Source organism: Phacochoerus africanus, chromosome 14 (genome assembly GCF_016906955.1).
Source record: "Phacochoerus africanus isolate WHEZ1 chromosome 14, ROS_Pafr_v1, whole genome shotgun sequence".
Classification (NCBI taxonomy): domain Eukaryota; kingdom Metazoa; phylum Chordata; class Mammalia; order Artiodactyla; family Suidae; genus Phacochoerus; species Phacochoerus africanus.
The window spans coordinates 17989155-17996313 of NC_062557.1; the positions used below are offsets into that span (position 1 = coordinate 17989155).

At 54.1% G+C, this 7159-nt stretch overlaps 1 pseudogene; it reads right to left on the reverse strand.

Annotated features, from left to right (window-relative positions):
• Window positions 1-4686, reverse strand: LOC125113830 (lysophosphatidic acid receptor 1-like; annotated as a pseudogene).
• Between the last annotated feature and the right edge of the window lie 2473 nt (window positions 4687-7159).

Genomic DNA, 7159 nt, shown 5'->3' on the forward strand with positions numbered 1-7159 from the left:
CTAAACCACGGAGTGGTCATTGCTATGAACTCCAGCCAAGATGGTATGGCTGAGGGAGGAAGCTGAGCGGGCTGACCCTTCTGTGGGGCCACTGGTGTTCTCACTGCGCTGACAGCAGAGGATCTGCCTGAAGGTGGCGCTCATCTCCTTGTCGCGGTAGGCATAGATGTTGGGGTTCATGGCAGAGTTGAACTCTGTCCGCAGGAAGAAAAATTTCTCATAGGCCAGAACGTCACCCTGTGGACAGCACACATTGAGAAGTAACAAGACCAGTCCAGGAATCCAGCAGATGATAAAGGCACTGAGAACAATGACCACCGTCTTGAGAAGACTCATCATGGTATCCTGGTTCCTGCAGGGGCTAGACTTTTGCCGAGACATTCTCATAGTCCTCTGGCAAACACAGCCAAAGATATGAGCCTAGAGAACCACCAAGATGACAAAGGCCACCAAGTTGAAAATGGCCCAGGAGACCAAGTAAGAGTCACTGCAGAGGGGCACCATGTTGGAACAGTTTTCAATATCACAGATGCAGTTCCAACCCCCAGTGGGTATTGCCCCCATAACAGTGGCCATGGTCCCGATGGCCACGATCACCACCACCACCCACTGGTTGCTCATCCGAGTGTGGAGCTGCATGCAGAAAACTGTAATGTGCTTCTCAATTGCAGAGGTAAGTTGGCCATGGATGCCGTCAGGCTGGTGTCAGTGAGGCCCTGACACAGGAGCCACGTGCTGACAGTCAGTCTCCAAGTGTTGGGTCCTCTGTTGAGCATTAAATATAAGTAGGCCAACCCAGCAGAGAAGTCTGCAGCAGGAGTTCCCGTCTGAGGTGTGGCAGAAGTCTGACTAGGAAGCACGAGGTGGCGGGTTCGATCCCTGACCTTGCTCAGTGGGTTAATGATCCAGCATTGCCGTGAGCTGTGGTGTAGGTTGCAGACAGATCTGGCTGTGCTGTGGTTCTGGTGTAGGCCGGCAGCTGTAGCTCTGATTCAACCCCTAGCCTAGGAACCTCCCTATGCCACGCAGGTGGCCTTGCACCCCTAAAAACCAAGGAAAAAAAAAATTCTGCCCCAGCCAGATTCACCATTAAGTAATAAATAGGAAAATGGAAGCGGCGGTTGACATAGATTGTCACCATGACCAGTAGGTTGGCCAACATGATGAAGATATGGTGATTCCAAGTCCCATCACCAACTTGCTCACTGTGTCCCATTCTGTGGCAAGCTAAAAAGAAAGCAATGGATTCATTGTAGAAGCACTGTGGTTCATTCACGGCCGTGAACCAGGGCTGTGAAATGACAGAGGTGGATGTGGAGGCAGCAGCTGTGGCAAGTCCGGAGTGGTGGGCAGTGGCCAGGCCCCCAGCACTAAGGCACCGGACACGGGGCTAGGGGCAACCGTATGTGTCACTTGGGTGGGTCCGGACCGCAGACACAGAACTCAGTGTGGGCCCTGGGGGTACCAGAGAGCTGAAGGCCCAGGTAGCTGCAGCAACTTCCCTCCTGGGGCTCTGTCAACTGATTGGTTGGGGAGGAACACACACCCACCCACAGCCAGCACAGACGCACGCGTACTCACACGCACACGCACGCGCAGCCACAAAGCCCAAACTGCAGTGGAACAGCGCACTCTGAGCTCGCCCTTGGGCAGTGGCTGCTGGCTCCACACCCAGGGGGGCACTGTTCACCCACGTGGGGTCAGGAAAGCTAAATTTTTAAAGTTCATTTAAAATTTTTTTCTTGGAATTCCCGTCGTGGCTCAGTGGTTAACGAATCCGAGTAGGAACCATGAGGTGGCAGGTTCGATCCCTGGCCTCGCTCAGTGGATTAAGGATCTGGTGTTGAGCTGTGGTGTGGGTTGCAGGCACAGTTTGGATCCGGCGTTGCTGTGAGCTGTGGTGTAGGTTGCAGATGCGGCTCGGATCCCGCGTTGCTGTGGCTCTGGCGTAGGCCAGTGACTACAGCTCCGATTAGACCCCTAGCCTGGGAACCTCCTTGTGCCATGGGTGTGGCCCTAGAAAAGACCAAAAAAAGAAAAAAATTCTTTTTCTTATTAAAGTATAGTTGATTTACAATATGTCAATTTCTGCTGAATAGCATAGTGACCCAGTCATACACACATGCATATATACATGTTCTTTTTCTCATATGATTTTCCATCATGTTCTATCACATGTGATTGGATATAGTTCCCTGTGCTACACCTCATTTGCTTATTCATTGCTTATTCATTCTAAATGTAATAGTTTGCATCTTCTGTTGTGAGTAGTTGCTAGTAATTTGGTCTTTTCTGGGAGTCTGAAGATGAAGCCAGCTGTTATAAAGATTTTTTTTTTTTTGGTCCTTTAAGGCCGCACCCGTGCCATATGGAAGTTCCCAGCCTAGGAGTCTGATCAGAAATACAGCTGCCAGAGTTCCCGTCGTGGCGCAGTGGTTAACGAATCCGACTAGGAACCATGAGGTTGAGGGTTCGGTCCCTGCCCTTGCTCAGTGGGTTAAGGATCCGGCGTTGCCGTGAGCTGTGGTGTAGGTCGCAGATGCGGCTTGGATCCCACGTTGCTGTGGCTTTGGCGTAGGCCGGCGGCTACAGCTCTGATTTGACCCTTAGCCCGGGAACCTTCATATGCCACGGAAGCGGCCCAAAAAAAGGCAAAAAGACAAAAAAAAAATTACAGCTGCCGGCCTACGCCACAGCCACAGCAAAGCCAGATTCGAGCGGCATCTGTGACCTATACTACAGCTCACGGCAACGTCTGGTGATTAAGCCACTGAGTGAGGCCAGGAATCGAACCCGCAATTTCGTGGTTCCTAGTCGGGTTCATTTCCGCTGTGCCACAAGGGGAACTCCTGCTATAAAGATTTGATCCTGTAAATTCACCTTTTGAATTCTACCCTGAAAATGCACTTGAAGAGAAACACTAAATTACAAGGCCTAGGGATGGTGGGCCTGTGGGTGATAAACTGGAGGCAGAGATCTGCCCAAAGCGAGAGGAGAAAAGAAGAGGTCTGAGCCTCACCCTCCCCTTCACCTCAACCAAGATGGCCCCGCCCCCTCCGTGCCCCGTTTAAAAAAGCGCGGGAGCGCCTTGCGCAGGCGCAGTGTCGCTTGCTCCTGAGCCGCGCTTGCGCAGTGACGGTAGAATGGCGGCCTTGCGTTCTTTTGAGGGATCTACTGGGAGTGACAGAACCTTGCCTGTGTGGGAGCTGAGCTTTGGACCCACGGCCGAGGACCTGCAAGTGAGCCGGCTGAGGGGGCGGGAGGGATGGAGGAAGTCACCCCCGCCCCAATAACTGGGACCCGGGGAGTCCTGCCTCAACACTTCAGGCGCCTGTAGTCTCCGCTGAGAGGAATCTTAGTTCTCCAGGGGACCTGAACAGTCTGCTCTCCCCAGAGAGTTGAGGGATAGCTCCCAACAGCTAGCACATTGTCTACTAATGCTTCTCGAAGTTTAGGATTTCAGAAGCAGACTTGTTCATGAAATGAGAAGCGTTTGGAGTTGCAGGTTCCCTACAGTTGCCTGTGGTGAAGGGTTGGGGGAACTTAAGGAAACGGGCAGTTTTGTTTCCTGGACGTGAAATTTCCTGCACTTACTTAGCGTGGGACCAGCCTACAGCCTCCTCTGTTTACAGTTTTCTCCCAATTTGGCCTTTTATATTCGGCCCAAGTCTTCCCAGGTGCTGTGGTGGCAAGTCCTGGGTTCTATGCCATCATCAAGTTTTAGTCAGCAAGGGATGCCCACAGAGCCCAGAAGGCATGCGACCAGAAGCAGCTTTTTCAGAAATCTCCAGTGAGGGTCCAAATGTGGAATTCCTCGCTCCACTGGGACGAAGTGCTGACTTTAAAAATAATAGGCCGGAGTTCCCGTCGTGGCGCAGTGGTTAACGAATCCGACTAGGAACCATGAGGTTGCGGGTTCGGTCCCTGCCCTTGCTCAGTTGGGTTAACGATCCGGCGTTGCCGTGAGCTGTGGTGTAGGTTGCAGACGCGGCTCGGATCCCGCGTTGCTGTGGCTCTGGCGTAGGCCGGTGGCTACAGCTCCGATTCAACCCCTAGCCTGGGAACCTCCATATGCCGCGGGAGCGGCCCAAGAAATAGCAACAACAAAAGACAAAAAAAAAAAAAAAAGGGCTATGAAGGAAGTAAACTGGGCGCTCGTTACAGCATTTCCAGAAAATTATTTCACATGCTGACTTAACACCTGAAGTGCCTTCATGTGTGCACACGCAGTAGACCTCTGAAAAGCGGCACTGTGATGTCTTCCTAGGTTAATGGCTGGCTTGAGACTGGTGGATGGGGACGTTTTCCCAGGCGGCTGGGAGGGGCAAGGGGTTGGGGAGAGGGCTGGGCGGGAGGCAACTGCTGCCTTTGCAAGGGGGAGGGTCCCGGTGACGCTGGGAAAAAGGCTCCCTGGGGAGGCGCAGACAGGGGCCCCGCCAGAACCCAATAAAGGGGGCGGGACTTGAGGGGCGTGGCTAGTCATTGTGACATGCGGCGGGGGAGGGGCACGCCGTTGCTAAAGGTGCGCGTGCGCTTCATTCCACTGCCATAATGGTTCAGCTCCAGCTCAGGGAACGTCTCGTCATGTCTCGCCTTTACCTTTGGTCCCCACTGCTCCTCCTTTCGTGGCCACCGTTGTGGCTTCTGGTCCAGGTAGCTCAGGCGTCGGACTGGGCCCCGGACCATGTCCCCCTGACCTCCGACCCCCCAGGGCTGACCTCTGAACGCTCACTGGGCTCGCCCCATGTGCTTGCACCCTCGGCAGAGCCGGGGGGCTTTGCTTACTTGACGGCCTCCTCTCCAGCCCAGATGTTCGCCCCGCCCAGTCAGGAGGTAACGGAGACTTTCGTTCCAGACCCAGACTTGGATTCAGTTGGTGAATTGCCTGCAAGGCCAGATCACTTTTCTGTTGACCAGCAGCATCTGAATGACAGGCTAAGGCAGCATCAGAATTTCCCAGAGGTGCCTCTGGTGCTAGGTTGGGATCAGAGTCAGGGCTTAGTTCTGCCTGTACTCCAAAGGAAGGTTGAGAAGATAGGTCCAGATCAGGCTGAAGATCACCAATTATTTGAACTACTTGTCCCGCCTCTAGGTAGCAAGAGTTCAAAACCAACCAAATTTGTTGTTTCACCCCCAAACTAGAAGAAAGATCTGTTTCAGCACCGACAGCTTGCCAAACTTAGTGTTGGAACTAGGGGCCAGTCTGAAGAAACTCAGCAACTGGAACAGTGGCAGGATAATCATTTCGATCCCGGTGTGAGTGTCTTTTATCCTAATCTACCTACAGATTTTGTAGAGGACCCAGATCTACCTACTGAGCCCACTGAGGAGGTGGAATCCTCACCCCAGGAAGAGGCCCCTGCTCAGCATCCACAGCCCACAGAAGAGGTAGAATCACCTCCACTTGAGCAGGAGGCTCTGTTTCAGCCTCCAGAGGCCCCTGAGGAAATGGAAACTTCAAGCCTTCAGGAGGCCCTCCTAGCCCAAGCTTCGGAGACACTTAAGGAGGCTGGAGGGCAGCCATCAGCACATCATAGGGTAAATGAAGCTCAGCAGTCAGGCTGGCACAGTGTCACTGTGACACCTCTGGATCTGGCCCTTACCGTAACGCCAGAGGTCACTAAAAAGGTTGAACCTGCTCCAGTCCAGCAGGATGCCTTATTGCAGGCTCCAGAGAGCCCTGAGGAGTCTGAAACTCCTCCAGTACTGGAGGAGGTCCCACCTCAGCCTCCAGAGCGCCCCGAAGAGGTTGACTCTTCACTCCAGCAGGAGACCCAAGCTCAGCCTCCAGAGCGCCCTGAGGAGGTAGAACCTTCCCCAGTCCAGCTAGGGTCCCCAGCTCATGCCCCAGGGTTCCCTACCCAGGATGTACTTCAGAGGCCAGAGAGCGATGAGCTAGAAGCTCCGCGTCATCGGCCACATCCCATTCATTTGCACTTGCCCAATGCGACACCTCAGCCTCTGGATTTGGGACTTACCATTACTCCAGAGCCTACTAAGGAAGCTGAGTCAACTACAGCCCAGCAGGAGGCCCTTCCTCAGCCTGTTGAGCACCCTGAGGAGACGGAATCTTCTCCAACCCAGCAGGAGACCTCAGAGAAGCCTCCAGAGCCTCCTGGGGAGGCCAAGCCTTTGAGTGAGCAGGAGCCACCAGCTCAGCCTTCAGAGCCTCTTGGGGAAGATGAACCGTTTCCAACCCAGCTGGAGACCCCAGTGCAGCTCTCAGAGTCTTTGGAAGAAGCTGAAACTTCTCCAACCCAGGAAGGGACCCCAGCTCTGTCTGCAGGAGAGGTAGAACCTTCTGCAACCCTGCAGGAGCAACCAGCTCAGCCTCCAGAGCCGCCTTCTGGGGAGGCGGAGCCTTTGCCAGCTCAACAGGAACAGCCAGCTCAACCTCCAGAGCATCATGAAGTGACAGTTTCACCTCCAAGTCACCATCATGCTCAGCAGTCAAATGTAGCCAAGGTCACTGTCAAGCCTGTGGATGTGGGGCTTACCATAAGCACAGAAGCCAGCCCAGAGGTGGGACCGTCTCCAAATCCGCCCAAGCCTTCCACTCAGCCGTCGGTGTCCCACACCAGTGTGGGATTTTCTACAACCCAGCATGAGGCTCCCACGCTGCCTCCACAGCCACCTGAGAAAGTTGAACCTTTGCCAGTTCAACAAGAGGCTCCAGATCAATCTCCAGAAGCTGCTACCGTTCATGAGGAGGCCCCGGGTCAGCATCCAGAGGCTCCTGGTAAGGTTGAATCCTCCCCAGCTCAGCATCCAGCGCTCTCTAATGAGTATGTAGCTGTCGCTCCAGAGCATCACATGACAACAGTTTCTCCGCTAGGTCAGGATCAAGCTCAGCTTCCGCAGCGGCCCAGCAGTGTCACTGTTAAACCTGTGGATCTTGTGCTCACCTTAAGTCCAGCATCCAGTAATGAGGTTGAAGCTTTTCCACTGCCACCAGAAACCTCGGTGCAGTCTGCGGTGTCCCCGGAGCAGTTGCAACTGTTGTCAGGCCAGCAGGAGTTTTCAGGTCAGCATTCAGCCCCAGCTCGGCCTGAAGAGGTTCCTGCGGAAACCGAACCTCCTCCCAGCCATCAGGAGCACCCAGCTCAGCCTCCAGAGGCCTCTGCAGAGGTCGAAGCTCAGCCTTCAGTAAATGAAGAGG